Source organism: Nicotiana tabacum, chromosome 3 (genome assembly GCF_000715075.1).
Source record: "Nicotiana tabacum cultivar K326 chromosome 3, ASM71507v2, whole genome shotgun sequence".
NCBI lineage: Eukaryota > Viridiplantae > Streptophyta > Magnoliopsida > Solanales > Solanaceae > Nicotiana > Nicotiana tabacum.
Genome location: NC_134082.1, coordinates 58462776 through 58481354, shown reverse-complemented (window position 1 = coordinate 58481354; position 18579 = coordinate 58462776).

The window sequence follows — 18579 nt, the reverse complement described above, 5'->3', positions numbered from 1 at the left end:
TAATATTAAATACATATAGAGTAAGAGGTTCCTTACCTTTATACAGAAAGAACAACTCCAATTTGACCTTAAATTTCCATGAAATATCCCTCCAATGCTGCCACAATAACAAAAAAGCGAAACTAGCGATCAATTAGTGTTTTTCGGCACTAGAATCACTTTAGAAGGCTTGAAATCACCTAGGATTGATATTAAGAACATGAGGGAGTATTTACAGAACATAAACCCTTATCCACGTGTGTTAGTTCATGCCATATATTAGTTGCAGCATTTATGTTCATTTAGAGGCTCATAGACAAGTGTCGACTCATGTATAGTTTGGTATGCCTTGTCGGCTGGTTTTTGTTATATAGTCTTTCATTGTAGTGCGGTAGCTCATACCTTATATGTAGTTTCTTGATTGTCTGGTCATCCCCTGCTATGTATGTTCATGCCGTCATATTTTATTGCTGGTTGTCCATGATCCAGGTCTACCATTTATATTGATCTCGTCATCCCTAAAAGATAATAATGAAGGTTAGATGAAATGTACGTTGGCGCTCGGCAAGTATGGTCGGGTGCTAGTCATGACCCTCCAGTTTGGGTCGTGACAGTTTAAGACCTAACAAAATGAACCAACAGAAATAAATGCAGAAGAAATAATTTAAAAGATTAACTTAGAACAATAACGAAATACGAAATAACATCCACCTAGGACTGGAGTCACAACTCACGAACTGTCTATGATTACTGCAAGTAATGGTTTGAAAGAAAAATATACATCTGTTTCGGAGGAAAAGTAAAAATAGAATACAGTAAAAGTGGAAGGGGACACCAGGGTCTGCAGACGCCTGCAGGACTACCTTGGGTCTCCTGAACGGAATGCAGCACTCTCGAACTCTGATCAGCCACTAGCTCCAAAATCTGCATAGGAAGTGCAGAGTGCATATCAGTACAATCGACCCCATGTACTAGTAAGTGTCGAGCCTAACCTCGACAAAGTAGTGACGAGGCTATGGCGGGGCATACAACATATACAACCTGCAATAGTTTATACTAAATAAGAAGGAAATACAAAGTGTAAATAAACAATAATTGGCACTAAGCAAATCCGAAATCCAACTGTTCTACTACTACTTTTCAGCTATAACCAATCCTTAGGGGTTTTTTCAATATCTCAGTAATAGACTTTCAATAGAAATAAATGCCAAGAAACATAACTGATACGGCGTGCATCCTGATCCCACGATATAAACAACATCCGTATCAATAATCCAACAATAACAGTATCAACATTCTTCCTTGTTCCTCCTTGTTGCGGCGCGCAACCCGATCCCACCAATGCCAAGAAACATAACTGATGCGGCGTCCATCCCGATCCCACCATATAAACAACATCAATATCAATAATCCAACAATATTAGTATCAACATTCTCCCTTATTCCTCCTTGTTGCGGCGCACAACGCGATCCCACCTGTCCTTCCTTATTATTCCTTGTTGCGGCGTGCAACCCGACCCCACCAGACAATTACTTTCCTCCCTTATTCCTCCTATTGTGGCGTGCAACCCGATCCTAACATATGTATATATCAACACTAATCATAAAGAGAAAATACAAAGTATTTCACAAGTTAATTCAATTTCCACATTTCTATACTTCAACTCGCACAATGGGATATTACTACGATTACGAACTTCACCCATAAAGGCTAATCAGCAAGACCAACCAAGATGCACCATAAGGCACCAACAACTCAATACAAGCTAATAGTGTAAATAAATGGAACCAAGAAATAATTAGATACTCCAAATACGAGGACAACAATTAATATGAAGCAATTAGGCATGGAGACATTTATGGAAAATAGCAATTAAAGCATGGAAACAGTTTAAGCAGGTAGCAATTAAGACAAGGAATGATATAATAGGAAACAAGGAAGGGGAACGAATTAAAAATGGAAATTTGGTGGCACATAGGTACTCGTCACCACACCTATACGCCACACACATGAGATTTCACATAGCACACAAGTCAGGGATTCCTATTCTCTCAAGTCAAGGTTAACCAAATACTTACCTCAAGCCAACGGGTAATTCAATGCTCAATCACCGCTTTACCTCTCGATTGCACCACCAATTCACTCGTATCTAGTCATAATTAATTCAATAACATCAATAAATGCTAAATAACCAATTCTAATGCATGAATATGAATTCCCAAATGTTTTCCCCAAAAAGTCAAAATTCGACCCCGGGCCTGCTTGATCAAAACTCGAAGTTCGAACCAAAACCCGACTACCTATTCACCCACGAACCCAAATATGCAATTTGTTTTGACATCCGACCTCAAATTGAGGTCCAAATCCCCAAAATTTGAAAATCCTAATTTCTACCCAAAAACACCCAATTACATGTAAAAAGATGAAGTAGATTGAAAGAAATGAGTTTGAAGTTGTCTACCTACGATTTGGGGACGAACTGTTCTTTGGAAAATCGCCTATGGGAGATTAAGGTTTGAAAAATTGAAATAATGAGTTGAAATCCCGTCAAAATCCCACTTAACATGTCGCAGATGTTGCAATTATGACATGAGCTTTGCAATTGCGAAGCTCGCAAATGCGAGACATGCTTTGCAATTGCGAACCTGCTGCATGTCTACTTCCTTCGCAATTGCGAGCTATTGGTCGCAATTGCGATGACTCCCCTTCCCTGATGGCTTCGCAATTGCGAAGAAAAGTTTGCAAATGCGAACAAGGAAGGCCTAGGCTTTCCTCGCAAATGCGATCAAGCTCTCGTAATTGCCAAGCCTGTTGGGCTCACAATTGCGAAGCCTGACCTCGCAATTGCAAGATTAGAGCCAGCAACACATACCCGTTGCAACAACAATTTTATCTAAGTCCAAACTCACCCCGTGGCCTATCCAAAACTCAACCGAGCCCTCGGGGATCCAAACCAAACATGCATGCAAGTCGAAAAATATCATATGGACTTGATCGTGTAATCAAATTAGCAAAATAACATCAACAACTACGAATTTAACCTCAAATTCATGAAATTCTTTAAGAAAATTGAAATTTCCATTTTCACAACTAAAGGTCTGATTCATACCAAATCAACTCCGATTCTAACCAAATTTCACAAATTTGACTTAATTATTATTTAAAACCTGTACCGGGCTCCGAAACCAAGATACGAGTCCGATACCATCAAGAACACACACCATTTCATTTCCAAAAGCCTTTATATTTTCCAGCAAATAATTTCTTTAAAAATTCTTTTCTCGAGCTAGGGACCTCGAAATTCGATTCCGAGCTTACGCCCAAGTCCCATATTTTACTACGGACCCTACGGGATTGCCAAATTAGGGGTCCGGGTCCGTTTACCAAAAATGTTGACTGAAGTCAACTTTAACCAATTTTAAAGGCCAAATTCATTATTTTTCTTAAGTTTCACATAAAAGCTTTCCGGAAATGCGTTCGGACTACACACGCAAATCGAGATAAAACAAAAGGAGGTTTTTAAGGCCTCGGAACACAAATTTGACTTCTAAAACAAGAGATGACCTTTTGGGTCATCATATTCTCCACCTCTAAAATAACTGTTTGTCCTTGAACGGACATAGAAATGTACCTGAGTCGGTGAAAATAGGGATATCGGCTCCGCATATCAAACTTGGACTCCCAGGTCACTGCCTCAATAGGCTGACCTCTCCACTGCACATGAACTGAAGGGAAACTCTTCGATCTCAACTAACGAACCTACCGGTCTAGAATAGCTATCAGCTCCTCCTCATAGGTCAAGTCCTTGTCCAACTGGACAGTGCTGAAGTCTAACACGTGGGATGGATCGTCGTGATACTTCCGAAGCATGGACACATGAAACACTGGATGCACAACTGATAAACCCGATGACAATGCAAGTCTGTAAGCCACCACTCCCACTCAATCAAGAATCTCAAAAGGACCAATGAACCTAGGGCTTAGCTTGCCCTTCTTCCCAAATATCATCACGCCCTTTATGGGCGACACCCGAAGCAACCCTCGCTCTCCAATCATGAATACCACATCACCAACCTTACGGTCGGCATAACTCTTTTGCCTGGACTAAGCTATACGAAGCCTATCCTGAATGATCTTAACCTTGTCCAAGGAATCTTGGACTAAATCCGTACCAACAATCGAGCCTCTCCCGACTCAAACCACCCAACCGATGATCGACGACGTCTACCATATAATGCCTTATAGGGAGCCATCTGAATGTTCGACTGATAACTATTGTTGTAGGCAAACTTCGCTAATGCCAAGAACTGAAGAACCTCCAAAGTCAATAACACATGCTCGGAGCATATCCTCCAAAATCTAAATAGTACGCTCGGACTGTCCATCCGTCTGAGGATGAAATGCTGTGCTCAACTCGAACCGAGTACCTAACTCACACTGAACCGCCCTCTAGAAATGCGAAGTAAATTGCGTACCTCGGTTGGAAATGATAGACAAGGGCATACCATCAATACGAACAATATCCCGGATATAGATCGCAACTAACCTCTCTGAATAATAAGAGACTTCCACAGGAATGAAATGCGCTGACTTGGTCAGTCTATCAACAATAACCCATACCACATCGAACTTTCTCTGAGTCCGTGGGAGTCAAACAACCAAGTCTATAGTGATACCCTCCCACTTCCACTTAGGTATCTCAATCTACTGAAGCAGACCACCATACCTCTAATGCTCGCACTTTACCTGCTGACAATTCAAACACCGACCTACATACGCAACAATATCCTTCTTCATCCTCCTCTACCAATAATGCTGCCACAAGTCCTGATACATCTTAGCGGCACCCGGATGAATGAAATACCGGGTACTATGGGCCTTCTCTAGAATCAACTCAAGAAGTCCATCCATATTAGGCAGACTACGACCCTGCATCCTCAAAACATCATCATCTCCAACTGTGACCTACTTGGCACCACCGTGTCGCACTGTGTCCCTAAGGGCAAGCAAGTGAGGGTCATCATACTGCCGATCTCTGATATGCTCAAATAATGAAGACTGAGCGACTGTACAAGCCAAAACACGATTGGGCTCAGAAACATCCAACCTTACAAACCGATTGGCTAAAGTTTGAACATCCAAAGCAAGCGGTTTCTCACCGACCGAAATATACGCAAGGCTGCCCATACTAGATGACTTCCTAATCAAAGAATCAACCACTACATTGGCCTTCCCCGGATGATAGAAGATGGTGATATCATAATATTTCAATAGCTCCAACCACCTTCTCTGCCTCAAATTGAGCTCTTTTTGCTTGAACAAATACTGCAAACTCTTGTGATATGTGAACACCTCACATGACACGCCATATAAGTAATGTCTCTAAATCTTCAGTGCGTGAATAATGGCTGCTAACTCCAAATCATGAACTAGATAATTCTTTTGCTGAATCTTCAACTGTCGCGAAGCATATGCAATAACCTTGCCATTCTGCATCAACACCGCACTATGTCCAATACGAGATGCGTCACAATATACTGTATGTAGCCCTGAACCTTTAGGCAAAACCAACACCGGTGCCGTAGTCAAAGCTATCTTGAGCTTCTGAAAGCTCACCTTACATTCGTCCGACCACCTAAACTGGGCACCCCTCTAGGTTAACCTGGTCATCGGGGCTGCTATAGATGAAAACCCCTCCACAAACCAAAGGTAATAACCCGCCAAACCCAAGAAACTCTGGATCTCTATAGTTGATGTGGGTCTAGGCCAGTCCTTGACTGCCTCTATCTTCTTCGGATCCACTTGATTCCCTCTGCTGATACAACATGACCTAAGAAAGCAACTGAACTCAACCAGAAGTCACACTTCGAAAACTTAGCATACAACTGACTGTCTCTCAAAGTCTGAAGAGCGACTTGAAGATATTGCTCATGCTCCTATCGACTGCGGCAATAGATCAAAATATCATCAATGAAGACAATCACAAAGGAATCCAGATAAGGCTTGACCACCTGGTTCATTAAATCCATAAAAGTTGATGGGGAATTTGTCAACCCAAATGACATCACTAAGAACTCATAATGCCCGTACCGAGTGCAAAAAGCTGTCTTAGGGACATCAGATGCCTTAATCCTTAACTGATGGTCGCCAGATCTCAAATTAATATTTGAAAACACTTTGGCACCCTGAAGCGGATCAAACAAATCATCATTCCTCGGCAATGGATACTTGTTCTTGATGGTGACTTTATTCAACTGCCGATAATCTATGCACATCCTCATCGACCCATCCTTCTTCTTAACGAACAACACTGGCGCACCCCAAGGCGAGACACTAGGTCTAATAAAGCCTTTATCCAGCAAGTCCTGCAACTGTTCTTTCAATTAATTCAACTCTTGCAGGGCCATACAATATGGCGAAATAAAAATGGGCTGAGTGTCCGGAGCCAAATCAATGCAAAAGTCAATATCCCTGTCGGGTGGCATTTCCGAAAGTTCTGCAGGAAATACCTTTGGAAACTCCCGAACAACTGGCACATAATCCATAGAAGGAACCTCAGCACTAGAATGACGAACATAAGCCAAATAATCTAAACATCCCTTATCGACCATACACCGAGCCTTCATATAAGAAATGACCCTACTAGTAGAATGACCAGGAGTCCTTCTCCACTCCAATCGAGGCAACCCTATCAAGGCCAAGGTCACGGTCTTGGCATGACAACCCAATATATTGTGGTAAGGTGATAGCCAATCCATCCCTAGAATAATATCGAAATCAACCACATCGAGGAGTATGAGGTCTACTCTAGTCTCAACACTCCCAATAACAACCATGCCCGAACGATAGACACGATCTACAATAATAGAATCACCCACTGGCATAGACACATATACGGGAGAAATCAAAGAATCATGGGGCATAACCAAATATGAAGAAAAATAAAAAGACACATACGAGTACGCAGACCCTGGATCAAATATAACTGAAGCATCTCTACTACAAACCAAAATAGTTCCTATGATAACAACATCATAGGACTCAGCCTCAGGCCTGGCTGGAAAAGCATAACATTGGGTCTGGGCCCCACCACCCTGAACTATATCTCTGGGACGGCCTCCTGCTGGCTGGCCTCTACCCCTAGCGGCCTGGCCTCCACCTCTAATGGCTTGACCTCCACCTCTAATGGGCTGACCCCTACCTATGGCTCCCTAACCCTTGCCTCTAGCTAGCCAGGTGGGTGGTGCCGAAATCATGGCATGAGAACTCTGCTGCTGCGACCGAACGCCCACTAATCTCGGACAAGCCCTCCGGATATGACCATACTCACCGCACTCAAAACATCCTCCTGAATGATGCGGCTGAGGAAACTGAGACTGACCCTGGCGGGCGCTGACCATGATAATACCTCTAAAGAAGAGGTGCTCTGATAGGAGCTGGCTGTCCTGAAGCAGGTACATAAGAACCACCCCCCGAAGCTCTGTGAGATGCCTGAAGTGATGAGTGAAACGGCCTAGGAGGATAACCCCTACCAAAAGAATCCATGCCTCCAGACGAGGCACCATTGAACCTACCCGAATGACGAGGCCTCTTGTCAGACCCCTGACCACTCCCCTGAAATAGAACTGCTTCAACTCATCGGGCCACATTGGCCGTATCTTGGAAAGAAATCTCGCTCCCTATCTCCTTAGCCATCTGCAATCTTATAGGCTGAGCGAGTCACTCAATAAACCTCCTCACCCATTCTCTCTCTCTCTCTCTCTCTCTCTCGATGGGAAGTATAAGAAGAGCATGATGGACCAAGTCAATAAATTTGGTCTCATACTTCGTGTCGGTCATAGAACCTTGCTGGAGACGCTTAAACTGCCTCCGATAGTTCCCCTATGAGTGACGGGAAGAAACTTCTCCAGAAATAGCTGAGAAAACTGATCCCAAGACAATCAGGCGACCCAACTGGTCTAGCCAAACAAAAATCCCTCCACCATTTCTTGGCGGAACCTGATAAGCGAACAGCAGCAAAGGTGACCCTATTGGTCTCCACTATCCCCATGTTCTGAAGAACCTCATGACAACTATCCAAGCAGTCTTGGGGATCCTCTGAAGATTTACTGCCATAGGTAGTAGTAAAAAGAGCTTAGTGAACCTGTCCAATCTCCACAAAGCATCTAAAGACATAGCTGATCTATCACCGGTCTAAGCTATAACAACCGGTGGAACTACCCAAATTGGCTGAGCTGGGGGAGTCTGAAATTATGGAGCCATCTGCCCCGGAGTGCGAGTAGAGGGAGTCTGTGCTCCTCCCCAGCCTGAGAGACGACTGGTTCCACATGAAGTATGCCTGCCTGAGTGACACTCTCCATAAGGCCCACTAGACGGACCAGAGCATCCTGGAGTACTGGAGTAGCTATGAACCCCTCTGGGACCTAAGCTGGTCCCGCTAGAACGGTCTGGGCCGGAACCTCATCATCAAACCCAACCTAAGGCTCCGCCGCTGGTGTTATTGCTCTGGGCTGTGCTCTGCCCTTGCCTTAGCCTCTAGCACGGCCTCAACCTCATCCTCTACCCCTCGTAGGAGCTGTTGCTGGGGGCTCGGACTATATATAAGTTGATGAAGTGGTACACATTCTTGCCATCTGCGAAAGAACATAGTAGTGAATTCAATTAGCTTTGAGATCAAATTACATGATAGAGATGAATAGAAGTGAAACTGTTCCTAACTCCGTAGCCTCTGGGGGATAAACACAGACGTCTCCGTACCGATCCCTTAGACTCTACTAAGCGTTTTCGTGAATTGTGAGACCTAAGCAACCTAGAGCTCTGATACAACCTTGTCATGATCCGAATTTCCCAACTTTGGGCCGTGATGGAGCCTAGCATTGAACTCGCTAGGCAAGCCAACGTCAAAATTTATTACACATTTTTTTCCCTTTATCATTCAGATGTTTAAGACCAAACAAAAGGAAAACAGAAATAAATGCGGAAGAAACAATTTAAAATCTTAACTTAGAACAATAAAAAAATTCGAAATAACATCCACCTAGAATTGGAGTCACAACTCACGAACTGTCTATGATTACTACAAGTAAGGGTCTGAAAGAAAAATATACATCTATTTCGGAGGAAAAGTAAAAATATAATACAATAAAGGTGGAAGGGGACGCCATGGCCTGCGGACGTCTGCAGGACTACCTTGGGTCTCCTAAACTGAAGGCAGCACTCTCGAACTCTGATCAGCCACTAGCTCCGAAATCTGCACAGGAAATGCAAAGTGCAGTATCAGTACAATCGACCCCATGTACTGGTAAGTGCCGAGCCTAACCTCGACGAAGTAGTGACGATGCTACGGCGGGGCATACAACATACACAACTTGCAATAGTTTATACTAAACAAGAAGGAAATACAAAGTGTAAATAAACAATAATTAGCACTAAGTAAATTCAGAATCCAACTGTTCTACTACTACTTTTCAGCTATAACCAATCCTTAGGTTTTTATTTCAATATCTCAATAATAGACTTTCAATAGAAATAATTGCCATGAAACATAACTGATATGGCGTGCATCCCGATCCCACCAAATAAACAACATCAGTATCAATAATCCAACAATAACAGTATCAACATTCTCCCTTATTCCTCCTTGTTGCGGCGCGCAACCCGATCCCACCAATGCCAAAAAACATAACTGATGCGGCGTGCATCCCGATACCACCATATAAACAACATCAATATCAATAATCCAACAATAACAGTATCAACATTCTCCCTTATTCCTCCTTGTTGCGGCGTGCAACCCGATCCCACCTGTCCTTCCTTATTACTCCGTGTTGCGGCGTGCAACCTGACCCCACCAGATAATCACTTTCCTCCCTTGTTCCACATGTTGCAGCGTGCATCCCGATCCCACCATATAAACAACATCAGTATCAATAATCCAACAATAATAGTATCAACATTCTCCCTTATTACTCCTTGTTGCGGTGCACAACCCGATCCCACCTGTCCTTCCTTATTACTCCTTATTGCGACATGCAACCCGACCCCACCAGACAATTACTTTCCTCCCTTATTCCTCCTACTGTGGCGTGCAACCCGATCCTAACATATGTATATATCAACACCAATCACAAAGAGAAAATACAAAGTATTTCACAAGTTAACTCAATTTCCATATTTCTATACTTCAACTTGCACAATGGAATATTACTATGATTACGAACTTCACCCATGAAGGCTAATCAGCAAGACCAACCAAGGTATATCATAAGGCACCAATAACTCAATACAAGCTAACAATATAAATAAACGGAACCGCAAAACAATTAGATACTCCAAATACAAGGACAACAGTAAATATGAAACAATTACCCATGGAGACATTTATGTCAATAGCAATTAAAGCATGGAAATAGTTTAAGCAGGTAGCAATTAAGACACGGAATGATATAATAGGAAACGGGGAAGGGAACGAATTAAAAATGGAAATTTGGTGGCGCATAGGTACTCGTCACCTTACCTATACACCACACACATGAGATTTCACATAGCATACAAGTCGGGCATTCCTATTCTCTCAAGTCAAGGTTAAACCAAATACTTACTTCAAGCCAACGGGTAATTCAACACTCAATAACCGCTTTACTTCTTAGTTCCACCACCAATTCACTCGTATCTAGCCATAATTAATTCAATAACATCAACAAATGCTAAATTGCCCAATTCTAATGCATGAATATGAATTCCCAAATGTTTTCCCCAAAAAGTCAAAAATCGACCCCGGACCCGCTTGGTTAAAACTCAAAGTTCGAACCAAAACCCGACTACCCATTCACCCACGAACCCAAATATGCAATTAGTTTTTATTCCGACCTCAAATTGAGGTCCAAATCCCCAAAATTTGAAAATCCTAATTTCTACCCAAAAACACCCAATTTCCCATGAAAACCCTTATATTTTGAGATGAAATCATGTAAAAAGATAAAGTAAAGTAGATTGAAAGAAATGAGTTGGAAGTTGTTTACCTACGATTTGGGGAATAACGTTTCTTTGGAAAATCGCCTATGGGAGCTTAGGGTTTGAAAATTTGAAATTGTGAGTTTAAATCCCGTCAAAATCCCACTTAACAGGTCGCAGAATTTGCAATTGCGACAGGAGCTGCGAAGCTCGCAAATGCGAAACAGGCTTCGCAATTGCGAACCTACTGCATGTCTGCTTCCTTCACTATTGCGAGCTATTGGTTGCAATTGCGATGACTTCCCTTCCCTGATGGATTCGCAATTGCAAAGAAAAGTTCGCAAATGCGAACAAGGCAGGCCTGGGCTTTCCTCGTAAATGCGATCAAGCCCTCGCAATTGCCAAGCCTATTGGGCTCGCAATTGCGAAACCTGACCTTGCAATTGAGAGATCAAAGCCTGCAACACATACCAGTTGCGACAACAATTTTATCTAAGTCCAAACTTACCCCGTTGCCTATACAAAACTCAGCCGAGCCCTCGGGGATCCAAACCAAACATGCACATAAATCTAAAAACATCATATGGACTTACTCGTGCGATCAAATCATCAAAATAACATAAACAACTATGAATTCAACCTCAAAGTCATGAAATTCTTTAAGAGTAATAAAATTTCCATTTTCACAACTAAAGGCCTGATTCATACCAAATCAACTCCGATTGTTACCAAATTTTATAGATTCAACTTAATTATTATTTAAAACCTGTACCGAGGTCCGAAACCAAGAAACGGGCTCGATACCATCAAAACATACACCATTTCATTTCCAAAAGCCTTTATATTTTCTTGAAAGCAATTTTCTTTAAAAATTCTTTTATCGGGCTAGGGACCTCGAAATTCGATTTTGGACATACGCCCAAGTCCCATATTTTACTACGGGCCCTATGGGACTACCAAATCACGGGTCTGGGTTTGTTTACCAAAAATATTGACCGAAATCAACTTTAACCAATTTTTAAGGCCACGTTCATTATGTTTCTTAAATTTCACATAAAAGCTTTCCGGAAATGCGTTCAAACTGCGCACGCAAATTAAGGTAAAACAAAAGGAGGGTTTTATGGCCTCAGAACACAAATTTGAGTTCTAAAACAAGAGATTACCTTTTGAGTCATCACAAAATGTCATCAATTTGGTATCCCATGAGACGAGTTGGATAGTAGATTATGGAGCTACCTCACATGTCACACCAAGAAAACACTTTTTCTCATCTTATACTCCTATTGATTCTGGAGTGTTAAAGATGGGCAATGCTAGTGAAGTTAAAGTGTTTGGTGTTGGCACAGTTTGTTTGAAAATTAATAATGATTCAACGTTAGTTCTTCAAGATGTCAAGCATGCTCCACGCTTTCCTTTCAATTTGATCTCCGCAGGAAGATTAGACGATGAAGGTTATCATAATGGCCTCTTTAATGGCTAATGGAAGCTCACTAAAGGCTCGTTAGTAGTGGATCGAGAAGTCAAGTATGGTCATTTATATGTGACATAGGGCTCTATTCTTAATGACTCAATAAATCTGGTGGAAAGTGATACTTTATCAGAATTGCAGCACAGAAGATTGAGTCATATAAGCGAGAGGGGGATTACATGTTTGGCTAAGAAAAGTTAACTTTCTGGAGTAAAACAAACAAAGCTGAAAAGGTGTATCCATTATTTAGATGGCAAACAGAAAAGGGTTTCCTTTCATAGCCATCCTCCCTCAAGAAAGCCCGATTTATTTGAGCTAGTACACTCTGATTTGTGTAGTCCTTTTAAAGTAAAGTCAAAAGGTGGTGCACTTTACTTTGTGGCCTTCATTGATGATCATTCTCGTAAGTTCTGGGTGTATCCTTTGAAATCTAAAGGTCAAACACTTGGCGTGATTAGAGAATTTCTGGCATTAGCTGAGAGACAGACAAGGAAGAAATTAAAATGTATTCGTACTGACAATGGTGGTGAATATTGTGGTCCCTTTGATAACTATTGCAAGGAACAAGGAATTCGTCATTAGAAAACTCCGCCCAAGATACCTCAATTGAATGGTTTGGCAGAGAGGATGAATAGAACTCTACTTGAAAGAGTTAGATGCCTACTTTTAGATGCTAAACTTCCAAATACATTTTGGGCGGAAGCACTTAATACTGTTGCCTATCTTATCAATTTGTCTCCTGCTGTTGCTTTGAACCGTAATGTCCTAGACAAAGTTTGGTTTGTTAAAGATGTTTCTTATGATCACCTGAGAATTTTTGGGTGTAAAGCTTGTGTGCATGTTCATAAAGATGAAAGATCGAAACTAGATGTCAAAACTAAGCGGTGCATCTTTATCAGTTATGGTCAAGATGAGTTTGGGTATCGTTTTTACGATCCAATTGACAATAAACTTATTAGAAGTCATGATGCAATATTATTTGAAGACTAGACTATTGAAGATATTGAAAAACTGAGAAGACAGATTCTCAGAATAATGAGAGCTTAGTTGATATTGATCCAGTTTCTATTACTAAGGCACCTATTGCACATGAAGGAACCTAAGACAATAATGAATATAGTGATCAAGATCAAAATGATCATCATGGTATAGATGTTATGGATGCTCCAGTTGATGAAGTTGTGGTTGATCAACAACCAATTCCTACTCAGGTAACTACTTTGAATGCTCCCGAAACCTCTCTTAGAAGATCTATAAGGGAGAAGCAAAAATCCATGCGCTATCTTCCTGATGAGTATGTACTTTTGACTGACATGGGAGAACCTGAAAGCTATGATGAATCCATGCAAGATACTCACAAAGATCAGTGGATAGAAGCCATGGAAGATAAGATGAAGTCACTCCATAAGAATGGCACATATGTGTTAGTGAAATTGCCATAAGGTAAGAGAGCTTTACCTAACAAGTGGTATCAGAACGAGGTTCAAGACAGGTTCGTCTTGGAGGGTTTAGTTCTAACCGCACCATATTTGATGATAGTCGTGATTTTTGTCTTGGCATGCGGTACGTACATTGAATCAAACATTGTGGTGGAGATTTGGAGATACGACCTGTTAAAGGCTATATGAAAAAGGTGGATCAAGTTTATTTTGTCAGAAAATTCAGGTCAAGGGGGAGAATTATTAGGTGTTTGTCCAGATTAGAATTGTTAGGTGTTTGTCCAGATTTTCTTACCATATTAAGTTTTCTTATCTCTTGAAGGAAAGGCAACATGTTTACCATAATTGGATTTTCCTTTTTGTAGAAAGAAATTATAATTCTTTCATATTTGGCTAGTCCATTTTCTTGTAGGAAAAGGTTTAGACTTCTATAAATTGAGGAGCCTTCCTTCTCATTCAGTAGCATTCAGAATGTAGTCATATGGGGTTTGAGAGTTGTGTTTAGGGGGAGAACTTTACGGGATAAGTGTTAGTGTGTTACTTGTGTTTGCCTCTACGTGAGGTTGTTCTCTCGATATTTTGTACTATCTTTTTATATTGTGGATTGCTCATCTCCACTGTGAACGTAGGTCAGTTGACCGAACTACATTAAATGTTTGTGTCTCTTTTGGTATATTTTTCTTTGTTGTATGATTTATCGTCGTTCAAGGTTTATTTTGCTAGCTTCCGCATGACACCTGACTTTTTCGGTCCTAACAAGGTTATCCCATAATATATACATCGATCATAATAATTTTTTGTGCCATTTTAATTAACGCATCAAGATTAAAAGAAAGGTCTATTAGGAGGTTCGTTGGATAAATGCAAAGAGCCATATTATGATAGGAGCTTATACAGACCTTAGACCGATCTTCCCGTATACATGCCTTCTTTTCAGGCTTATTCTTTTGGATATACTTGTTTCCTTCTTTCCTGGAACATATCTTATCGCTTAAAATGTTAATATAAGTATTTGTCTATAATAATTGCAATCATATCATGATAAACTATCACGACCCAAAATCCACTAAGGGTCGAGATGGCGCGGGACACCGCTGTCAGGCAAGCCAACCATAAATGCTTAATTTAATTCTTATCTTAATAATTTTGAAAACTGAAATTTTCCTTCAATTCAGATAGTAAAAGATAATCTTTACGAAAATAAATAAAAGAATATTTAGAAGTAAATACAGAATACCCCATAATCATCCCAGAAATCGGTGTCACAAGTGCATGAGCAATTTCTAGGAAATAATGTAATACAACAACCTTCCGGAATACAATATTGGATAGAAAGTAAATACAGTAATCTGAAAAAGACTCTGCTGGCTGCGGGTCATCTCGATAAGTGCAACTCACCTAGGTCTCCATATCAACCATGTTGCTACGCCCACTAGGCCATTAGAGATGCATGTGCCTGTGCAACAAAAATGCACAACAAGTGTAGTATGAGTACGAAAACAAAGTGTACCCAGCAAGTACCTCGTCTAATCTCGAAGAAGTAGAGACGAGAGGTCGACTTCGACACTTACTAGTGGTCCAATGATAATATAGTGAAAATGTGAGGAGATCATGGATTTTATAAAGCAAACAATTATAATTCATAAAGCCAGATAACAAGTAAACAACTTCCCAAATAAGAATGGATTTCCAAAAAATTTACTCTTCATTATCTTTATCAATAGATCTCTGGCCAGGAAAGGCAAATATCAACATTTGTAAATCTCAGGTAAACAATACAAGCATGCACATATCATGCTGAGGTTGTACGATCCAATCTAACATAAATGTAAAATGTACATTGTCGAGGATCGAACGACGCGAACCATAGATGCAACTATTACCCCTCTCATGAATCATACATGCGATGCGGTCAACATAAATAAATAAACACCCCGCTCGTGAATCATACGTGCGACGCAGGCACACATAGATACACATATTCAAACAACCAATTAAGAGTTTATCGAGGAATTTTATCCAAATAAAAGCCAATTCTCTTTTAATGATTTAAGAAAAATGAAGTTTAATACTTTTAGACATTCATTTACCAATTCGATAGGGTTTAAGCAATTCTACTGTCAATAAGATTATCAATGTTCCAAGTATAAAATGCTTTTGGGTCCTAGACTACCCAGACTTAAACATAATACTAGCTATGCACGAACTCTCGTCACCTTGTGCGTACGTAGCCCCCACAAATAGGAGCACATAACCGATTATTTCACCTATGGGGACAATTTCCTCTTACAAGGTTAGAAAGGAGACTCACCTCGCTCCAAAGATCCATAATCGGCATTCTATGTCCTTCCGAATACTGGAGTCGATGCAAAATCCTCCAAAGCTAACCAACAATTATGCAAATCCATTAATATATGCTCAATTACTCATTCCAATCCAATTTATAACAATTCCTAACCCCGATCGAAAAGTTGACAAAATTGCCCTCAGGCCCACGTGCCCGGATTTCGAAAATTTTCAAAGATAAAGTTTACCCATGAACTCTAGTATATGATTATCTCTTAATTCCATGCCCAAAATCGTGGTAAAAAACCAAAATATAAATTTCTAGGTCTCCTACCAAAAACCCACAATTTCTACCAAATTTTCATGCTCAAATCCGTATATAATCCAAGTATTAACTCAGAACTAGTAGAATCCACTTACCTCATACTTGGTGATGAAAATGACACTCCCAAGTTGCTCCAAAATTGGCTACCATGAAAGAAAATGAGTGAAAATGAGCCAACCCCAATTTTTAAAGAGCACACTACCTCCAACCTTTTCGCATCTGCGGTCCCACAGGTGCGGATCAAACACTGCTTATGCGGTCTAGGGCTCCCAACCCATTCCCGCTTCTGCGTCCTCTCCTATGCAAGTGCAGTCTCGCTTCTGCGGCGAGATGACCGCATCTACGGTCCCAACTCTCCCCCATCAAATCGCATCTGCGACCTTAGGGCCGCTTCTGTGGCTCCTTACCTGCGGCCAAAACCTCACAGGTGCGGTTACACCAGATACCAACTGCATCAAACCTCCGCCAAATTCCATTTTTTGATCCATTTACCATCCGAAATCCACCCGAGGTCTCCGGGACCCCAACCAATCGTACCAACCAATCCCAAAACACATTATGAACTTGCCCAAGGCCTCAAATTATATCAAACAACGCTAAAATCATGATTCGGCCTCCAATCCAAGCTTAATGAACTTTAGAACTTCAATCCAGAATCACCATATAGAGCTACTCCCAGACTCGAAATCCCAAACGGACATCGATAACATTGAAATGCACTTTAACCCAAACTTATGAAATTCTTCAAAAAATGCTAACTTCTACAATAGGTGCTGAAACGTTCCTGGGTCTTCCAAAACCCGATCCGGATATACGTCCAAGTCTGAAATCATCATACGAACCTGCTGAAACTTTCAAATCCTTATTCTGAGGTCGTTTACTCCAAAAATCCAATCTTAGTCGATTCTTCCAACTTAAGGCTTCCGAAATGAAAATTCTCTTCCCAAATCAACTCTGAACTTCTCGGAATTCAATTCCGACTATCCGTACAAGTCATAATACCTGAAGCGAAGCTGCTCATTGCCTCAAACTGCTGAATAACACGTTAGAGCTCAAACGACCAGTCTGGTCGTTACATTCTCTCTTATTTAAACATATGTTCATCCTCGAACGTGTTGAGAACTGCGCTGGAGTTGTCTGAAATCACTATTTAACACCTCGAGCAACTACCTGTGCTACCACAACTCAGCTGGGCACCCTATCTCGATTAATTTGAAGATATCCTTTTTCACTTAAGCAAATAAGCCTTAGAGCCCCAATTCCAACATCCGGAAATCTCTACCAGGCCAGTTTCCAACATACGCTCACCGTATCAATCACTACACGCAGCACCAAAACATGACTGCATACCTTTGCTAAATTTACACCTTGCACCACTTTACTCACAGGACCACAATAACATTCTCTGATCAACTTAGTCAAAATTCCATGAATTCGACGCTCCCAATACATCTCATAACTTATATACATATTGCTCTGATTCTTACAATACTACCATGACGGAAGATGCGCGTAGAAATTCATAACCAACTGTTGAATTAACAAATCATTGGGGCTATACTCATGACAAGAATCATTACCTCCTTCTGAACCAAATAATGGTGTTTCCCCTTTAACATTCTTCATATAATCCGATTGCACTGATCTTAGATCCAATAATCTCGTCTCACCCAGTACGAACTGCTCGGGCAATAAGTCACCCCGGACATGATCAAAAGTCTCATATGCTACCACAATGTGCCAATAGGCTACCAATTTGAACGTGATATAAAAGGAAAACGAACTCTGGAAGGGACTACTCAACTCACACAGCTAATACGAGCTTTCCTCAGAAAAATGGGAAACAAAGCACATAAAAATAGATATAGGGAACTGTACTCAACATCGCACTGCTGCGGCGCGCAACCTGATCCAAACAACATACCCATGGTGGCGTGCCACCCGATCCACACATAAAATTCACATAAAGTGATACACACCGAGCTAGATTGCTCATTATAACAAAATACCTAATATCGGTCACAATCATGCTAAGTGCATATTACCATCCCTGGGGAGACATATAGCACCATAAGCTACAAAACTCAAGCACAACTGAGGTGCGATATACGATCTAAATCTCAAGAGC